This window comes from Acinonyx jubatus, chromosome D4 (genome assembly GCF_027475565.1).
Source record: "Acinonyx jubatus isolate Ajub_Pintada_27869175 chromosome D4, VMU_Ajub_asm_v1.0, whole genome shotgun sequence".
NCBI lineage: Eukaryota > Metazoa > Chordata > Mammalia > Carnivora > Felidae > Acinonyx > Acinonyx jubatus.
Genome location: NC_069391.1, coordinates 84,256,721 through 84,277,716, shown reverse-complemented (window position 1 = coordinate 84,277,716; position 20,996 = coordinate 84,256,721). Strand labels below are relative to the sequence as shown.

The 20,996-nt window shown below is 42.7% G+C and overlaps 1 long non-coding RNA gene across 2 annotated transcripts in view; it reads left to right on the top strand.

Annotated features, from left to right (window-relative positions):
* LOC106968183 (uncharacterized) overlaps positions 1 to 9,467 on the top strand; it is a 66,421-nt gene extending 56,954 nt beyond the window's left edge. For both annotated transcript variants that reach the window (XR_008291288.1, XR_008291281.1), the window contains 3 exons: positions 1,006 to 3,721; positions 7,661 to 7,880; positions 9,000 to 9,467. This is a non-coding gene — a long non-coding RNA (uncharacterized LOC106968183). The remainder of the gene's footprint in view (positions 1 to 1,005; positions 3,722 to 7,660; positions 7,881 to 8,999) is intronic.
* The last annotated feature ends 11,529 nt before the right edge of the window (positions 9,468 to 20,996 follow it).

The following is a 20,996-nucleotide window of genomic DNA, read 5'->3' as shown; positions in this document are numbered from 1 at the left end:
CTTTGGATTCTGTCTCTCCTTTTGTCTCTGACCCCCACCCCCAATTGTGTTCTGTCTCTCAAGAGTAAATAAATGTAAAAATAAATAAATAAAATAAAATACAAAGTTAGAATACTCAAAACAATGTGATACCAACATAAAGACAAACATACAGAGCAAGTGAATAGAATTGAGAGTCCAGATTTTACTCTCACACTTCTGGTCCATTGATTTCAAAAAAGGTAGTAAGATATTCAACAAAGGAAGGAATAGTCTTTTCAACAAATGATGCTGGGACAACTGGATAATCATAAGCAAAAGAAGTTGGATCCCCTAACTCACATTGTATATAAAAGTGCAACAACATAAATGTAAGAACTAAAAGTAGACAATACTTAGAAAAATATCACAGGTATAAATTTTCATGACCTTGGATTAGGCAATGTTTTCTTAAATATGACTAAAAGCTCAAGCAACGACAAAAATAGGTAAGTTGGACCTCATCAAAATGTAAAACTTTTGTGCTACACCATTAAGAAAGTTAGAAGACAGTCTATAAAATAGGAGAAAATATTTCCAAAGTATATATTTGAGGAGTGATAAAGAACTCTTACAACTCAATAATAGTTAAAAAAACAGTTAAAGAGTAGGCATAGGATCTGAATAGACATTTTCCCTAAGAAGATTTATAAATGGCCAGTAAGCACATGTAAAGTTACTTGACATTAGCAGTCATCAGGGAAATGGAAATTAAAATTACAATGCAATATCACTTCCTTCCACTTTTTTGGATATTATGAAGAATGCTGCTATGAACATTCATGTGCAAATTATTGTGTGAACATATGTCTTCATTTTTCTTGACTATATACCTAGGTATCAAATTTCTGGGCAATACAACTACTGTTTAACCTTTTTGGAAACTGCCAGACTATTTTCCAAAACAACTGTACCATGTTTCATTCCCATGAGCAGTGTATGAGAGTTCTAATCTCATCTACACTTGTTTTTCCTTTTTAATCCTAGCCGTCCTTGTGGATATGAACTCAAGTGTCCATTAACTGATGAATGAATAGAATGTGGTATATCCATACCATGGAATACTACTCAGCCACAAACAAGAATGAAATACTATACCTGCTACAACATGGATGAATCGTGACAAAATTTTGCCAAATGAAAGAAGCCAGTCATAAAATGTCATATATTGTGTGATTTTCTTCACATGAAATGTCCAGTTGAGGCAAGTAATGGAGAGACAGAAAGTACTTTTGTGGTTGCCTAGGGGTCGGGGCCTTGAGGGCATATGGGGAGACTGCTAATGGGTCTGGGGTTTCTTTTAGAAGTAATATAAATGTTATAAAATTGATTTGTGGGGCACCTGGCTGGTTCAGTTGGTACAGCACACAATTCTTGATCTCAAGGTCGTGAGTTCAAGCCCCACATTGGGTGTGGAGCCTACTTAAAAAATATAAAATTGATTATGATTGTACAACTTGGTGAATATACTAAAAATCATTTAATTCTGTATTCTAAAGAGAGGTAAATTGTATGGTTATATGAATTTTATCTCAATAAAGCTATTATTTATAAAAGATCATTATAACATGTTTAACTTATATAAATATGTTCATTCCTTATTTTAAGTTCTTAAAATGTCCCAGAAACCAGCTCACAATTCCCCAATGCTTTGGGCTGCTCTGGGAAAAAAAAAAAAAAATGTTCCGGACATATAGACTGTTTTTAGTCTTAAACAAAAGTACTTCTCTGGATGAATAATTAAACTCAGAAGGTGGTAAATCTTCTCCCTTCTCAGCCTTTTTGTTAAAATGGGGACTAGGCTCAGGACTTGGCCCCTCCAAGTGGCCAAATAAGTGATCACTGAATTTTAGAGCAAGAAGGGGGTCTAGTGACCAGCTAAGAAGCATCCCATGAACAAATTTTTATCTTGCTATGGATTCTACAAAAGCAAATAAGACCTTGGGTTCTGATAGTTTACTCAAGTGGTAATTGCAGGAAGAACTAATAAGTGGAGAAAGACACAAAAGGAAGAAAAACCAATAAAAGATATGATGAAACATGGGTTGCCTTAAGTGGGCAATTGGGGCTCAATCCCACTGAGGACACTCTGTGAAGATATGTACAATATGTCTCAAAATTGCCCCAGAGGAGTATAGGGAGACTGAGGCATGTAACCACCAGCTCACATGTCCTCTTAGTTGGGGACTGGTGTCGAAGAGTTAACTGTCCCTCACGTCTGGGCTGTGTCTGCCTGCCATAGAAGAAGCTTCTGCTGGAGAAATCCTTCAGGCTTAGAAAAAGCAAGGCAGATGCTTGAGGGGAAAGCCGTCAGCTTTCTGGAACTTTCTACAGCTTTGAGTGAGATTAGGTGGGCTGTGGAGTTGAGAGGTGGACAAACAACATCAACTACAGTCTCTTGTGACAAAGGACACATAAGAGGGATGGGATTTCCACCACTGCTCTGGCTCAAAAGGGAATTTCCAATTCACCTTTCCTGCCCCATCTTGATTAGGAGGTGGATTTCCCTTCAGTTTCATCACCCCACAAGTGACAAAGTCCTTTTCTGATCTGTGGGACTGATGAGCATCTAGGACCTCCACCAGTAGCTTGTCTATAGGAGATGGATCCATGCAGAACAGTGGAGGGATCTAGGCAGAGTCTCACAGGCAGCAACAAACCTCACTTACATGCAGGGACTCCACTGTCTAGAGATTGGTCCATAATGAGAGAAAAGGGACATTTAGGTGTGGAGTCAGTGTCCTCATAGCTTCTTGGCACATGAAAGGTGCCTACCTTCTTACCACGGTTCTCAGCTTCTCCTTTTCACCTTATTGAGGCTAAGCTACTGAGAGAACTCATTCTGCTGGCATCAGTCCAAACCTCTCTGTACTATAGCCCCCAATGATTCGTGGTAAAACATTAATTTTGAAAATTAATAATGTAAATTCCACATCTCAAGGTTAGAAGAAGTCAATGTAAAGAAAGCCAAACAAGGTTCCTTACCACAGAATTTCCAAGACCCTTCAGTATGCCTATAAGCCTTGACTACCCTCAAGGAGAAGTTTAAAGTTCATAGTATTTCTTAAAACTATTCTCCCAGAAAAGATTTTCCCATAGATTTTCATGGAACTAGTGTTCTACAGAACACACTTGGGGCAACACTGGTATAGCCCAATCCATTTGTTTCACTGATGTGGAAACTGGAGTCCACAGAAGCAAGGTGACTTGCACAAGTCATGCTATAAGTTGCCGATGGAGCCAGAACTTAAACCCACCAATTCCATCTTTCATATCTCCATGCCCTCTGCTCAGTGACAGTACAATGGTCATGGTTTCACCTGTGATGGAAAGCTCCTGAGTTGTCCTTTCTCTGTCCTTTGTGTCTTCGAGAAGTGTCATCCTCCATCACTATCTGAACCAGAGAAATGAAACATTTGTGTCATTCCTATGGTCAACAACTGTCAACTAGGAGAAGCTAAATGTGACAAGCTCTCACTAAGGATATATAAATGAGGTTTCTAAGCAGCAAAGACACATTCTCCACTCTCTCTTGCCCCCTCTACTAGATGAATGCTAAGAACACTGGGACCCTAGGGAGTGGTAAAGCCATACAATGGAAAGAAGTCTGCTTTCTTGAACCTGCATGCAGAGGGAAGCCACTAGCTTACCTGCAAAGAGTCCCACATAAGCAAGAAAGAAACTTCTATGAGGATAAACCACTGTAAGTTTTGAGTTTGATACAGCAGTTCACATTGCCCTAGTTAACACACTTAAAGACAAATATATATATATATAAAATATAAATATAAAATATAAATATAAATATATAATATATTATAATATATAATATATAATATATATTATAATATATAATATACAATATATAATATATAATATATATATATGAGGGTGGATTCATAAATTTGGGGACACAAAGCAATTCTACCTCAATTAGAAAGAACCTGGAACAAAACATATCAGCCCTTATTCTCAGGGACCAAGAGCCTGGCACAGCCATAGCCACCCTGAGCTGTGCCCTCCCTCACCACACCTTCACTCAGTCTTGATCACAGCACCTCTCTCAACCTCCTTCAGTGTCACCCACTTTTCCCCAGCCCCACTGCCAGAATCCCAGGCTGAGTCATTTTCATCTTTGGGCTGGACTATTCCAAATGCTCTTGAAAGGGTTCTATCTTCTGTATGCTGTCGTCCTCCTTTCCCCTGTATTAAACCATTCTCCATGCTGTGTTCAAAATCACCTTCAAAACACACGAATCCCATTTTGACCTACATTCTACCCCCCATCCCCCATGGCATGAATCCCTTCAATTAATTCCAGATGTGATTGCAATGAAATTCAAACTCTTCCGCGGGATATATGGCCCTCCTTTTCAGCTCTCACCAACCCTGTCTTTGGACCCTGTTCCCCAGCCATTTGGAACTTCCTTTGGCTCCTTGGTTGGATCTCGCCTCTCTTGCCTCTTAGCCATCGTATAGGATGCTCCCACGTCCTGAAGTGTGCTGCTCCTTTTCGTCCTTCCCAACCAAGGCCTCATCTTCTCCTTTGCAACAGTTTGACTCTAACTCAACTTAGCTGTCACCTTTTTGGGAAGCCTTCATTAATAATCTCAGACTGTGTTAGTTTTTTACTGTCTACTTGTCCTTGGTACCCTGCCCATGCCCTAACACGGGACGTTCATGATCTAACTGTATACCTATTAACATATTCCTCTGGAACAATCCTGGAGGGCACAAACACCTCATTCACTGTTGGATCTGACCACTGCTTGGGGGCTTGGAGCAAAGCAGGTGCTCACAAATTATTTCTTTTAGAGATGGTGAAGGGGGGTGGATGGTTGGATTGGATGCCCATTTTGTATGAGCCAAAGAGAAAGCTTTACTTAAGATAGTAGGCAGTGTTGTTTAACTATCAGTGAACATAGGATCCCAGTTTTTTCCTATTCATTCTTCTCCACAAAACATCTTTTAACATACGATATTCTAAAGTTGCTGTGTTCGCCTGTTTTAAAGGATTTAATTGGTTTTGTTTACTAACGTTCGTGGAGAACCCAGCACATCTCGTTCTCTGCCAGTCAGGACTACAAAGAAATCTGGCTGGTTGGTCACGAGGAATGAAGCACGCATGGGGTTAAGATCTTGGCTCTGAACTCAGGATGTCTGTGTGAAGTCCTGCCCGAAGATTTACCATAGCCAGATGACCTCAGGCGATGAAATAATGTTTCTACAATCCTTAGCAGAGTGTCTGGTATTAGGAGCTTAACAGCTGGTAGCAAGTTATTAGTGTTGTATTTGCTACAGAAACTAGTATCAATTTTATCATTATTCTGCCCTAATAATGTCCTTAGACCATGACGGAGACTACTGGGGGGAGGGGATGTACACTGTGTGCAGGAAAAGTAACCAACCAAGACCAGTGCGTGAGATTATCAGGGAAGACCCAATTCTCCTCATTGGACAGACAAGAAAAGCCACAGTCAGCAGGTTGAGGAGACCTGCTCCTAGTCACGTAGCCAGTCAGGGCAGGGCTGAGACTCAAACCAGAACTGATTCTCAAACCAGAACTCTTTCCACCACACTGCACTGCCCATGGGCATTAGCATTTCCAGGTCCTACAGGCTTCCGAATTTCTGAGATCAAACAGGACTTAGGATTCCAAACAAGCACACCGCAACTGACTGTTGCCCCCTCTCCATTCCTAGTTGCTTGAGATTGTGGGCTTGCAGAGCATTCTGCCCAGGAGGTGCAGAGTAGGTCCTCTGCTCAGGGTGCCCTCTGCCACGAGGACAGACTGGCCCCCACAGAGACCATAGCGTCCTTTTATAAAGTAACTGCTGTGTCTCCCCCAGGACGAGGGTGGGAGTTCCATCTACCTCCTGCACTCCAAAGGCCAGAGACGCTGGGTAGATGTATACCACTGAGCCCAAACACGCTGGCCACTTGAATGAACGTTAGGGTGTGCTAAGTCTCTGAAGTCTGGTACTCCGTGCAAACGGCCAAAGCAGATAATGTACAAAGCCCTCGAAAAGTCATAGATTCTCCGAGCTTGACAGGATCTGGAGCCTTAATCTGAACTATTTATTTTGTAGAGAAAATCTGGGCATAGCAAAGAGCAGGAAGAAATACCCAGGCTTTGGTGGTGGTGGTCGTGGGGGTGGTGTTCTGAGTTTCATTCCAGTGTCCTTTCCGTCACACCAATACACATTTTTCTAGAGCATCGCTGTAATGGGATGGCACTTATGGAGATTGCCTGACTCAGATGGAGAAACCTGCTTAGGGCATTTGCCATCACTGTAGCAAGCCATTTCGACATAGGTCCTCTTGGGTGATCTGGAACACCTTCTCAGGATGGGATGATTTTTGGGTCGTGGGGGGAGTGTCTTAGTCTGAGGAATTTGCGTAACAGGAACTCTAAGAGAGGCCAAATAGAAGTGTGGACAATTCTAGAGGGTAAAGAATGTTGCTCATTGCTAGCTTTTCAGTATAGAGAGCAATGCTCTGGAGAGATGAGACCTTCATTCGGATCTGCGAGTCAAGACAAAAGGCCAGATCAGGGACATGGCCATCAGCCATCCAGTTGCCACAGGTAGCTCTTGAATGGGCTTAGAGAATTCCCAGGCACCTGCCCTACCCATAGTCTAGTGCCCTCCCTAGGTGGGAGGGAACTTTTGATTATTTTTGATGTTTTATTTTTGAGAGAGAGGGAGACAGAACACAAGTGGGGGAGGGGTAGAGTGAGGGGGAGACACAGAGTCCAAAGCAGGCTCCAGGCTCTGAGCTGTCAGCACAGAGCCCGAGGCAGGGCTTGAACTCCTGAACTGCAAGATCCTGCCCTGAGCTGAAGTCGAACACTTACCTGGCTGAGCCACACACATGCCCCTGGGGAGGGAAATTTTAAAGGGACCAACCTGTGTTCCTTAGTTCCAGGAAACTCTGATGTCTTCAAGATCCTATGGAAACTCACAGGAGGTCCCTGAACCAGGATATGCTCCAATCAGACAGACAGACACCGGGCATTAGATACGTCCTCTGTTCTTCACAGTCTCCCAGTCACAAATCAGGGACAGGCAACTCTCTATAGTATGGCAATGCCAGAGAACTAAAGGAGGTCTGTCCAGAGCAGACAGCCCTTCCCAATACTGGAGACCTGAAAGCAGAACTAAAGAAGAAAGTCTCTATCTCTTAATTCCATCCCATCTAAGTCAAGAGGACACAGCTTTTTGTTTTTTGTTCATTTGTTTGTTTGTTTGTTTGTAAGTCTTAAACCTTCATTATCCTTTTTGGTAGGGGTGCATGAAAGAGTCTGAATAAACATTTGACAAGTGACTAGGTAAATAAATGAAGGAAGGAAAGAATAAAGTGAGCGTTGGAGTTAGTGACGAAATGAACCAACTATCCAGGCAGAGAATGACTGTGGAGATGTACAAATGAATTGCAAGACCTTCATAATGCATGCATAAATTTGCATGATTCTATGCTGGAAAAAGAAGTTTATCTGTTTGTATAATTCCTATCGGTACAGCATTTCCTCTTCTTTACTCTCCCGAACTGTGTTTAACAAGAAACCTTTAACTATTTTGTTCTCTGAACATTTGGGCAGAATTAAAATAACTCTTTGGTGTTGTTTCTTTTATTTCCCTAGCCAGCCGAATGAGCTATTTTTCACTTCAACTCTCTCCCCGTCTTGCCTGCTGCCACCACCTGGTCTTGTCACCACAACATTCCTTAACACCCCAGTAGGGAAAAGGCAAACCAGAGGCAGACAGCCCTGGGCCCTAGAGTCTCAAGTCCACCATCTGATGAAGTGGCTTTGGGCAGGTTACCAATCTCTGGGTCATAATGGAACATGCACTGTGAATATCGTAAGTAGTCATGCAAGGAGAATACATTGTAGCAGGTCTATCACAGGATGAGTGCTCAATAAAATTTAGTTACTGTTATATTATATTGTATCGATAGATAGGATTATATTAGGTTACATTACCTCCTATTACATGCCCTACCTTATTGCGTATTGCGTTTATTGCACTGCCTGGCACTGTATTGTATCATATTACATACAGTGCTAGTAAATTTACACTGCCTTGCAGAACCTGTGTCTATCGGTGTGTTGGCCAAAGTAACACCCTTCAAAAATATGTCCTCTGAGTGCTTCTTGACTTTCTTCCCCAGACTCAAGACCACTCCTTAGTTCTCTGTTGGGTGCTTCTACAAAGTAGAACGCAGTGCTGGTCACGAAGAAAATCTACTTGTCCTTCTTCTCAGACTTTTCAGCTGCATCCGTGGCAAATCCTGGCTGTCTTGCAGGGCTTTCTCCGTCTTCCCACTCAGAAGTCATGGGGGTTCAGAATCCTCAAGGGAGCTCTGTGTCTGCGGAAGAAAATCAGCTTCGATCTCCTCTGTTGACCTGACTTTCACCCTTCCCCTCCAGCATTCCAGGCTCCCACTCACATCAACAAGCTGCATTTTTAAGAGTTGGTTGAGACTGAGCAGTTAAGGTTAAGAGAGCTCAAGAATGGGGCCAAAGCACTGGGGGGGCCTGGGAGGGCTCAGTCAGTTGGGTGTCCCACTTCGGCTCAGGTCATGATCTCACGGCTTGTGAGTTAGAGCCCTGCATTGGACTCTGAGCTGACAACTCAGAGCCAGAAGCCTGCTTCAGATTCTGTGTCCCTCTCTTACTTTGCCCCTACTCTGTTCGTGCTCTGTCTCTAAGAATAAATAAACATTAAAAAAATTAAAAACAACAACAAAAAAAAGAAGAATGGGGCCAAAGCAGAGTCTGACAGCACTCAGGCCAGTGTTCGGGAAGGGCCAGGGTTTGCCAGTAGCCTTGGACTGTTTGCCTTACTCTGGAAAAGGGATTTAGAGCTGAAGACAGGGCATCAAATCAGAGAAATCAGGTATGTTGACCTGGCACAACTCTAAGCTTAAGCCAGGGGCACACACAGTCGGTGACTTTCTCTTCTTTCTATCTTCTTTAGGTCATGAAGTCCCCATTTCTAAGGAGTGGAACATGCTCAAGGAAGAGAGCAACTTTCCCCCAGCCTGACAGAATGCAACATAATTGGTTTATGCCAAACATGGTAATTCCGTTCCCTTTTCCCTATGATTGACTTGGGAGGTGGCATGTGACCCAATTCTGACCACTGAGACTAAAGAGACAATCTGTTGATGATGTCTTCTCCCAAGGTTTATGTTTTCTGCTACAAAGAGTAACAGCCAGTTCCCTCCTGCCTGACTTGAATGTAATTGCATGGGAACATGATACTTGGGGCTACAGCAGCCATTCTGTGATCATGAGGCAACAAGCCAAAGGGCACAGGATAAAACAGTGAAAAGACAGAATGATATCATTAGATTAGATGATATCATTAAACTGCTGAACCAATCTGGAACCAATGACTTCTAGACTTTGATAATTCGTGAGATGATTAAAAATTTCTACTGTTTTACCCACAATTTTTTTCCTGCTACTTGTAACCAAACACATCTTACATGATACAAACACTATCCAACTTGTGTTACCATTTTTCTAGTTCATGTCTGTAGATTCGGTGTCTGACTTTTGTATTTTTTTAAAATTTTTTTTTCAACGTTTTTATTTATTTTTGGGACAGAGAGAGACAGAGCATGAACGGGGGAGGGGCAGAGAGAGAGGGAGACACAGAATCGGAAACAGGCTCCAGGCTCCGAGCCATCAGCCCAGAGCCCGACGCGGGGCTCGAACTCACGGACCGCGAGATCGTGACCTGGCTGAAGTCGGACGCTTAACCGACTGCGCCACCCAGGCGCAGAGTAACTGCGCAAAGTAACTTTTGCATTTTTAACTTTGGGTATGATGCTGGCACTCAGGAAGAGTCACTAAATGTTTGTTTAGGAGGCGTTTTGGTTATAATAACTTCTGGAACGTGTGTATGCACACAGTGGAATATTACACAGCCATAAAATGAGATCTTGCCATTTGCGACAGCATGGATGGACATAGAGGGTGTCACGCTAAGTGAAATAAGTCAGAAAGACAAATGTCCTAGGATTCCACTCATATATGGAGTCTAACAAAAAAGGAGTAAGTCAACAAAAAGCAGAAAGAGACCCATAAATGCAGATAATAAACTGAGGGTTGCCAGAGGGGAGAGGGATAGGGAGACAGGCAAACTGGGTGAAGGGGAATGGAAGATACGAGCTTCTAGTTATGGAATGAATAAGCCATGGGGGTGAAAGGCACAGCATAGGGAATATACTCAATGGGACTGTGACAGCGTTGCAGGGTGACAGATGGTAACCACACTGGTGGTGAGCATAGCATAAGGCACAAACTTGTTGAATTTCTATGCTTACACCTGAGATTAATTTAACGGTGTGTCAACTAGACTTAAAAAATTAAAAACAAACAAACAAATTTCTGAAGTTGGTGAAGCATGAAGATTAGGATTCAATTTTAGGTTTAACAAAATTCTTGCTTCCCTCCCTGCTAGGAACTCCTTTATTTCTGTCTGACCCTCACTAGGGCCAAAGAATGCTAGAGAAGAACTATCAACACTGACTGGTATTGCAGCTATCACCGAGAAGTATTTCCTGAGAATCCTCAGCAGTTTTCTCCAACCGCAGTTAGATCAAACTCTACAGGGATCAAAGGTTCTGAATTTAAATCAGCGTATATAACCAATGCAGTATTTAAATTGGCATTGTCCTGGAAAATTCAGGACGTGTGTTTTATACATTTAGTAAGCATTTAGTCAATGTGTTGTACCTGCCAGGCACTTTAGGATGCACTGGGATGTAGAAATGATTTACCACAGAGCCCCTATCCTTGCAAATCTGAAAGTGACAAGACAGGACGTTACGACCTAACCAGAGGTATTTGCAAAGTATCACATCCAGCTGTCAGCAGATCACGGAGTATGCATGCCAACTTGCCACCGCTGAGTTAATTAAGAAAATCACTTCGTAGGCGCATGCCTTTGACAAAATGGCGTCCATGAAAACTTCCCAAGCATGGTCCTCCCCAGCTGACTTTCTTTTGGGGTGTGTGTGTGTGGGGGGGGTGGCTTTTATGCCATCATCACCCAAAGTCCTCAACATTTACCACCTATTCTCAGAGGCACCCCTTGCCCAGAATACACCCTCTGCACGGTTCACACAGAGTAGTTATTTCACGGGGGGGAATAAGTTTGGTAACTGTGCGAAGACTTGGGGGAGGGGTGTTTTTCTAGGTGAAGGGGATTATAAGGAGTGCCGTGCTTGCCTATGCACCAGTAAATGTAAAGAAAAAACAGGTCAGATCCCATTCTCCTACATAGCTGTGATTTCTGAACAAGGCTAGAGCTCTTGTGCTCTGCAGCCCTGGTCCACTAGCCCCAAGAGCAACTTTCAGTTCCACATGGGACTTCAGTGCACAAAGGTAGACTTTCTAATTTCCCCGCTGTTCTACCTTTTATACACGTTGCCAGGAACTGGTTTCTCTATCACTCTTTCCTAACCTGTAAGCCTTCCCAACTTCCCTTATATACCTTTCTCCATCCCTTTTCCTACCGTCTAGTCATCCAGCCCTTAGGAATGTCCTGGTCTTCTGCTGGTTGCCCAGCTGTTGTTTCTTCTTTTTGGAGAAGCACTGATTCCAGAGCCTGACAGCCTAGCAACATCCCTGAGCTTCTCCACTCGGGATTCAAGTTACTCTCACTCCCTTTCTCTCCGTGACGGCTTCTGTAAAACAGAGACTCACCACCTCTCCTCCCAGAGTCACCATCACCGGCTTCCAATTTGCCAACGTGGATCACTGACTCCCTGTCCACTCCTCTCCTACTCTAATTGTTCACCATCCAGATTCATGGTGGGGAACCACAAGCAGAACCACCACTGTATTTAAGATTCATTCTGCATCTGGGTCTATGCACCTTGTGAAGAGTCAAACTGTGTATTTAGTATTTGTGTGTTTTTTTCTGGCCATGTTAGACTTCAATAAGGTATTTGCTTAAAATTTTTGCATTTGTGTTAAATCCTCTTTGCCAGACAAAGCATACTGCCTCACTCAGCTCCTTTTCTCTCTTGCTTTCTCTGATTCAAAAGGATTACACATGTATACACAGTTATTTTAGAAAAAGAGTATAAAATAGAAAAGCAAAAGAACAAAAATTAAAACCCATCCATTATCATTCCCGGCAGTCAAAAACAACCCTTTTGGGTGTGAATCATTTTTACAAAGAAAAAAAAAATCCTACTTTAATAGTATTTTCTAACCTTTTTAATGGTATCCAAATTCCAGGCTATTATTTTTAAAGGCTGTGTTATACTCCATTAAACAGGTGCAGCACAATTATTTAACCAAACCCTACTGTAAGACACATAGGTGGTTCCAGTGTTGGGCAGTGTGGCTCTGAACAGCTTTGGGGCTAAATCATAGCACGGTGCCGGGGTTTCGTTCAAATTGCATTTCAATTATTCATACCATTCATTCCAATGCAGTTTAGATTTCTGGGTCTGTGCAGGAGTTCAGAATTGCCTTATTATGCACTTCATCTTCTGGGCTTTCCTTCTGAAAGATTTGTATTTCACTGCAACAAATCATGAGCTTTGATGCAGCTGTTTCCAGAGATGTGATGGGAAGGAACAGAGGCACTTTGGGTCGTATGTCCCCTTTGCAGCAGTGACCAAGCACAGGGGTATCACACTGTAAGACCCCTGACTCACTAGGGACTGATGTGGCTGGGAAGCCCTGTTCCAGCTCAGGGTGGTATTTGCTTCCTGAGTGTTATTTGCAATGTTTCCATGGTGCTAATGACTATAAATTGCTAATGGCTGTGAAAAGCTAATTGTTGTGCAAGGTGTTTCTGCTCCCCCCCACCTGCCGGCAGAGCTCACAGCCACGGTTAAACAGAGATCTCATTAGTGTCTCAGACACAGTCCTCAAGGGGAGCCCGTCCTCGCAGCCTGGCAAGTAACCAAGCCTCCTCTGCAGACCCAGAGCCCCGAGGCCTCGCGCCTGGCCAGCAACAACGAAACGGGGCGGCAGAGATGTAGAAAGCACTTCCCAAGAGGAAACAGAGGAAATGGGACGGTGTGCTGCAGAGTCAGAGAGATGGAAAGGATGTAGGTATATCTCCCAAAATAGCTGGCCGTGCCAGGCACCCTGCTGAATGCCTCCTGGCTTTTTCTCTTTCCGTCACACCCACTTTTCAGAGGAACACGCCGAGGCTCAGACACTGAATAATTTCCCTCAAATCCTTCAGCTGACTACAGACCTGGGACATGCCTCTTGGCCTTTTTACTCTAGAGGCCAGATTCTTCACCACTGCCTGATAGTGCCTCTTGGAAACCAGTGGGCTAGCTTCAGAACATGCTTAAGAGTGTGTGTGTGTGTGTGTGTGTGTGTGTGTGTGTGTGTGTGCATTAAGAATTTGAACCTTGAATTTAATTCATCATAGTCCGTGATTACTCAAGAAAGGTGGTCCCATTAAAAAACCAACAGCAAGCTCACATGGTTCATGAATGTTTTTTCGTATAACCTAAGGTGAAGTGTCTCCCTGTTTCCACTCAAGTCCTGTATGCTCAGCTCTCCATTTAGAACAATCTACTCTGTTGATAACCTATTATTCCCCTGTCCTTTGACTTAAGATGAACAATCTAATGACACAAACTCAGGCGCAGTAATGCTTATGTGAATTAACTGTGCTTCAGGTTTTGCAAACTCTTTCCCTTTCTCGATGGGCTCAGTGATTCAGTTGGAAACCTGAGTTTTAGAACTACCTTCCCCCAGCCCACAAGTTTAAAAGTGTGCCCCCCCAACACTCCACTTTCCTTTTCCCGGGCCCTGTGGCAATTTGCTGCTTTTCTGCTGGTAATTTCACAGGCAGAATTGTGCTTTCTGTGCTGTACAACAAAAACATTAAACCAACGGCAACAGAAATCGAAAGGGAAGCCATGCCTTGAATCGCCAAGATGATGGCTCGTTCAAGTTCATTCTATATCCTCTTTGAGACAATAAAGACGAGAGGCCAGTTGATTTGCTAACACAGGACAGACGGAAGAACGTTGAAAAGCAAAACACTGCCATTTGCAGTTGTGGGAGAAGTTGCCTGGGCAACGCAGACACTCAAGAGATGAAGGCTGGCCGCACCTGCCATCCTCAGTGTTTCCCCTGCCTCATTAGCTTAACAGAGAGAGCGGTTGCCTTCATTGCCTTGACTATCAACAGGGCCAAGAACTGGCGTTGAAGTTAATGTTCAACTCACAACCATCTCGATTCAATAATAAGATTTGGTGTGAGCCAAAAAATGAACGCCCACAGAGGAGTCCGTAGGATTTCCACTGCCTCGGGGAGTGACATGTGCTGACGGCAGCTGATAAACTGTCTCGGCCACAATTCTTCCAGGCAGATGATTTAGGGCAGGGAGAGAACGGGATGTAAGGGACGTGATCTCAAAGTTCAGAGCAAGTGAGGCTGCTGAAGTGCCAGGAAAGTGGTCCCATGAGAGAGTCGGTCCTGTGCCCCGCCCCGCCCCGCCCTCAGGTGCTAACAGGTCTCAGTCTAGGCTGGGTTACTCCGCTCAGGTTGAGTACAGAACAGCTCCCACCATCCCTGTGCTTTCACCATGGGCTCAGGTAACATGAGCCCATGTTTCTGGGCTTTCCCCAAGTTGCTGAGCTGACAATTGTCCACAGTTGTCACCCACTGGTTGGTTGGCTAGGACCATCACGTGAGCAGGTCCCTCTAATGCTTGTATCTGGGAAATCAGCAGCCTTCCTCAATAGCCGAGTTCGCAGCCAGGGTAGGAGTGACAACTTGCAAATGATTTCACGAAGCAGGGTACATCCTTGTGGTTTCTTTTTGCTGGAGTTTGGGACAAGTCCAAGCACATTCATGATTCCCAGAAGAAAACCCTTTCCCCCCTGTGTAAATGAGAATCATTTAGGAGACAAGGCAAAGCCATCTACTCCCCAGAATCCGTTCTCCTGGGTTTCTTGTCTGGGTGAAAGGCTCTACTCCCCATCATTTGCCTAAGCCAGCAACTCAGCAAACGTCTCCAACCCTTCCCCATCCCTTCACCAGAGATTTCAATTTCCCAGGCCAGCAGCTCCTACCTCCTTAATATTCCACTCATGTCTCTTCTCCATTCTCATGTGTTCTGCCCTGCTTCAGGATGCCATATTGTTATTGCTTGAATTATTCACTACAACAGGGATCCAAAGGTCTCCCTGCTCCCCAGGCTTGTTAGCCTCTAAGGTATAGCATTAAGATGATGTTTTAATCCAAATCTGATCAGGTCACTTCATTGCTAAAACTATTTGGAGATTCTCCCAAGCTCTAAGGCTAAAATTCAAACTCTTTAGCTGAGTATGCAATCTGGAAAGAGCCAACCTTTGCCCACCTTGTTTCAGAAAGTTGCAGGAGGCCCTGAACACAGAGAGGTCTAGCATTGCCCTCTGTGCAGGCAGAACAAGGGAGTGTTACGTGAGCACCAACCAAGTGGTTAGATGGAAGGACTGGGTTCTATAGCATCAAAGCCAGAGTGAGAAGCTTCATTCCTAGCATGGTTGCCAAATGGAATTTAAGATGACCAGGTTAATTTGAATTTCAGGAAAACAATATTTTTTTTAGTTGAACTATGTTCTATGCAGTATTTGTTTCTCTAAAGTTCAAACTCAGCTGGACATCCTGTATTTGTATTTGCCAAACCTGTCAACCCTATTCCATAGCGCTGGGTGTGGGGTGGAAGGTGAGGGTGAGGGGGGCCTCCACAGACAGTCAGGAGTAGAAATCCAGGGGTCAGTGTAAGGAAAAGAACTGTCAGTTAAATATGGCCATCTGAACATTGCAAGTCTATCTCAATTCTGTCCAGGAAAATTTTCACAATGACAGAGCATAAAGAAGAAAACCCCCAAGTTATGAAGGCAAATAGAGTAGTGCATGACAGTAGATGACAGATTTTGAAAAATTGGAGGAGATAGACAGTAATAGTGGTAACTGACTACATAGTGGATAAAGCCTGCATGGGGAGAAACTGATTAAAGCTGCAAAAATCTAGAAAGTCCAGCAATTAGGGGAACCCAGGGGCCTCAGAAGGCATTGGGGGTGGGGAAGGCTTAGTCTGCCTAGAAGTGAGTCATGCCCAGACACCTTCACTGCCCCAAACTCAGAGGAACTGGCAGGTATATTGGAGGACAGGAACAGGACAGGCTATGTAGCTGAACACATCAGGCACAGAAAAGCATGGAAGAAAACACAATACTGCTGAAAACACAATACTTAGGTCCACACCGCAAATGCTAAGATGCCCACTCCCTTCCTTCAGATTGCCAGTACCCTAGCTTAAGGGAAAACATCCACTGATATTTGCAAGCAATTCACAGGAAAATTACTGGATCCCTGACCTATCGCTTTACCATACTACCTGCCATCAGCCAGCCCTGCCTTTGCAGATAGATCACTCATTCTGCTTCTCACCATATTCTTAGCCAGGGATGGACCACCAGGGGTGAATGATATTTAGGGAAACTTTGGAAAATGGGAGAGAGACCCCAAAATTAACAGAAAAAGATAAAAGGGCCTACGAAAAACCTCCAGGAAAATTTTAACTAGTAATCTCAGAGAAATAAGAGAATGTTTTGCATGAAGGAAACAATGAGTTATCATTTTTTAAAAAAGATTCAGAGCAAGAAATAACAAATACAAAATAAAAAATGGGGTGACAGAAAACCTTCTGTAAGATGATCAGAAGGCCAAGTTAAAGAAACCTCAGAAAGAACAAGTGATCAAAGAGATGAAAAATAGGAAAGGGGGCTGAAAACTAGAGAAACAGTTTGTATTAGACCTCTACCCAATAGAAATTCCAGGAAGAAAAAGGGAGAAAAATGGAGAAGAGTAAATTATTTGAAACAAATAAAATAAGAACATGAATCTCAATTTTCAAAGGGCTGATCAAGAGTTTTTTAAAAAAATCCAATTTTTAATTTAACTGAATTAAAGTCATGACTTAAAAACAACTAAACAGAGGGAGGGGGCCAAGATGGCAGAACAGCATGGAATGTTTTTTTGTGTGTCTCTAATCCCTGAAATGAAGCCAGATCAACACCAAACCATCTTGCACACCTAGAAAACTGATTTGAGGATTAACACAATCTGCACAACCTGAACCACAGAACTCAGTACACACACGGTGCAGAAAGGTGAACTGGGGGAGAGAGACCTCATGGAGGGCAGGGAGCTGTTTTGCTTTTGGAGAGAGGACAGAGACAAGGTGTGATTTGCCATAATCCCTGAAATGCTGCTGCTACACGATCGCACTTTTTCTGGGGTGGGCTGGCACCCAGCCACAGTCTCTGGGCATTGGCACAGTCTCATGGACATTCTTGGGGGTGGGCTGGCACCTGGCCATTGCTCAGTGAGACCTGACCCAAAGGGTCAGAACAGGTCAAAGCCACAGTCCCTCAGAAGCGAGGGGTCGGGAAACAAGGATAAAACTCAGGAGGCAAATGCTTCCTGGCAGCCTAAGGGCTTGGTCACAGACAGAGTAGAAGCAGAGAGTGGACAGAAACTAGAGACAAAGGAATAGCGCTTGATTGCTTGTCAGGGAAAGCACAGAGTTCTGATACTAGAGACTGAGTATCTTGGTGATGCCATTTTCACCCCGCCGGCTCATGTGCATAGGCACATACATGCACCACAACAATCCACCCCAGTAAGCTAAGCAGTGCCATCTAGTGGAGAACAGAGCTGTTACACTAAGCCCTGCCCAACTGGGCCAACTGGGCTCTTGAGGAACAGCACAAGTCTCTCTGCCTGCTTAGTTTATGGACGATAAAGTGCTTCATCGTCCGACTTCTAGGGGAAACCGGTTGTAATTTCAATAGTATTTCATTCTGTTTGCTGGTCCATCTATTCAATTTTTTTTCTTTTTCTTGTCTTATTCTTGAATACAGAATTAGAAAAAAATTATTTTTATTTTTCATTTTTATCAAAAAGGTTTTTCATTTTTTTCTACATTTTTTATCTTTTTGTAAATTTTTAAAATTCTATTTTACTTCCATTTTATTTTATTCTATTTTATTGTATTCATGTTTTCAAATTTTCAAATGTTTTCCTTTTTTTTTTCCTTTTTTCCCCTTATCTTTCCCTTTTACTCTAATCTATCAAGCTTCTTTCAACAACCAGACCGAAATACACCTAGGATAAAGCATCCTTTGATTTTTTTGTGTGTTATCTTTATTTATTTATTTATTTATTTATTTATTTATTTAATTTTCTTATTTTTATAAATTTTTTTATAAATTTATTTATAAATTTTATAAATTTATTTTTATAAATTTTATTCATTTAATTTTTTAAAATAATTCCTTTTCTTCCTTCAAAATTACAGAATGAAGGAATTCACCCCAAAACAAAGAATAAGAAGAAATGGCAGCCAGGGACCTAATCAACAAGCAAAATACAAACAAGATGTCTGAGCCACAATTTAGAATCACTATGATAAGAATACTAGCTGAGGTTGAAAACAGATTAGAATCCCTTTCTGTGGAGGTAAAAGCTAGTCAAGATAAAATAAAAAAATGTCATAACTGAGCTGCAATCTCATATGGATACCAGGGTGTCAATGATGGATGAAGTAGAGCAATGAATCACAGATACAGAGGACAAACATATGGAGAATAATGAAGCTGAAAAAAAGAGGAAGATCATGATCAAAGAGCATGATCAAAGAATTAGAGAACTCAGTGGCACAAAAAACACTCAAATCAATGTAACAGAATAAAGAACCCAGAAATGGACCCACAAACGTATGGCCAACTAATCTTTGACAAAGCAGGAAAGAACATCTAATGGAATAAAGGCCATCTTTTCAGCAAATGGTGCTGGGAAAACTGGACAGTGACATGCAGAAAAACGAACCTGAACCATTTTCTTACATCATACACAAAAATAAACTTAAAATGGATGAAAGACCTAAACTTAAAACAGGAAGCTATCAAAATCCTCGAAGAGAAAGTGGGCAAAAAACTCTTTGACCTTGGCCGCATCAACTTCTTACTCAACATGTCTCCAGAGGCAAGAGAAACAAGAGCAAAAATGAACTACTGGCACCTCATCAAAATACAAAGCTTGGACACAGTGAAAGAAACAATCAGCAAAACTAAAAGGCAACCAATGGAATAGGAGAAGATATTTGCAAACAACATATCAATTAAAGGGTTAGTATCCAAAATCTATAAAGAATTTATCCAATTCAACACCCAAAAAACAAATAATCCAGTGAAGAAATGGGCAAAAGACATGAATAGACACTTCTCCAAAGACAACCAGATGACTAACAGACACATGAAAAAATGCTCAACATCACTCATCATCAGGGAAATACAAATCAAAACCACAAAGAGATACCACCTCACCCCTGTCAGAATGGCTAACATTAACAACTCAGGCAACAACAGATGTTGGCAAGGATGTGGAGAAAGATATCTCTTTTGCAATGCTGGTGGGAATGCAAACTGGTGCAGCTGCTCTGGAAAACGGATTGGAGGTTCCTCAAACAATTAAAAGTAGGACTACCCTAAGACCCAGCAATTGCACTATGAGGTATTTATCTAAGCGATACAGGTATACTGTTTGGAAGGGGCACTTGCACCTCCATGTTTATAGTAGTGCTATCAACAATAGCTAAAGTATGGAAAGAACCCAAATGTCATTGACAGACACACACACACAATGGAGTGTTACTCGGCAATCAAAAAGAATGAAATCTTGCCATGTGCAACTACGCGGATGGAATTAGAGGGTATTATGCTAACTGAAATTAGAGAAAGACAAATATCATAGGACTTCACTCATGTGAGGACTTTAAGATACAAAACAGGGGCGCCTGGGTGGCGCAGTCGGTTAAGCGTCTGACTTCAGCCAGGTCACGATCTCGCGGTCCGTGAGTTCGAGCCCCGCGTCAGGCTCTGGGCTGATGGCTCGGAGCCTGGAGCCTGTTTCCGATTCTGTGTCTCCCTCTCTCTCCGCCCCTCCCCCGTTCATGCTCTGTCTCTCTCTGTCCCAAAAATAAATAAAAAACGTTGAAAAAAAAAAAAGATACAAAACAGATGAACGTAAGGGAAGAGAATCAAAAATAATATAAAAACAGGGAGGGGGACAAAACATAAGAGACTCTTAAATATGGAGAACAAACAGAGGGTTGCTGGTTGCTGGAGGGGTTGTGGGTGGAGGGGAAGGCCTAAATGGGTAAGGGGCATTAAGGAATCTACTCCTGAAATCATTGTTGACTATATGTTAACTTGGATGTAAATTAAAAAATTAATTTAAAATGGATGAAAGCAGGAATCAAAAAAGAACAACATCAACAAAATAACTAAACATATTAAGGTACATTATCATTGATACGAGGGGCAAAGAGATGATACTAACAAATGGGGCCAATGGCAGAGGACAAGGTCACGTATAAAAAACAAAGAATCAGGAGCTCTTGGGTGACTCAGTCAGTCAAGCATCGACTCTTGATTTTGACTCAGGTTATGATTTCATGGTTCATGAGATCAAGCCCCTCAGCACAGAACCTACTTGGCATTCTCTTTCCCCCTCTCTCCCTGCCCGTCCCCAGCTCATCCTCTCTCCCCCTCAAAAAATAAATACACATGGAAAAAAAAATTGAAAAAAATATGAAGAATCAGAAATGGCATATAACTCTACACATAGTGAAAGCCAGGAATAAGTGGGCAACGCCATAAGAATTCTGAAGGAAACTTCCCATCATGAACTGTTATCTCCTGCCAAAGTATCAATCTACAAAGGACAGAATAAAGCCATATTCGGATGTGCAAGGTTGCAATGGAATTAGCTCAGAAATGCAAAAGGAAGGCACCACAAACTGAGGCGACCAGCTGACGATGAGGCTCCTCACTTGGGTGTACGAATTGTGAGGTGGGTAGTTGTCCTGGGCTGCCTTAAGTTCTAGAGAGCTCTCCTCCTTTGTTCACACTTCTTCCCCATC